The sequence below is a fragment of the Lipotes vexillifer genome, unplaced genomic scaffold (assembly GCF_000442215.2).
Source record: "Lipotes vexillifer unplaced genomic scaffold, Lipotes_vexillifer_v1.1 scaffold965, whole genome shotgun sequence".
NCBI classification, from domain to species: Eukaryota; Metazoa; Chordata; class Mammalia; order Artiodactyla; family Lipotidae; genus Lipotes; species Lipotes vexillifer.
This window is the reverse complement of record NW_006769686.1, coordinates 1216213-1216473: the sequence shown is the minus strand read 5'-3', so window position 1 is coordinate 1216473 and position 261 is coordinate 1216213.

Sequence of the window (261 nt, the reverse complement as noted above, 5' to 3'; positions counted from 1 at the left end):
GGCCGGGGCGGGGTGAGTCACCGCCCGCCCGCTCCCATTGTGCGGCCCGGCGGCGGCGGCGGCGGCGGCGGCGGCGGCGGCGGCGGCGGAGCTGCGGAGCCGAGCGAGAGGAGGTGGAGCCGCGGGCTGCGGGCTCCGGCGCCTGCGTCCGCCCAGCCCGCCAGGCTCGCTGCCGCCGCGGGCGCCCCCAGGCCGTCCGGCCCTGCGCAGCGACAGGCCCCGGGGCGAGCGCGGGAAGGAGATGGGGCGCGGCGGGCGGGC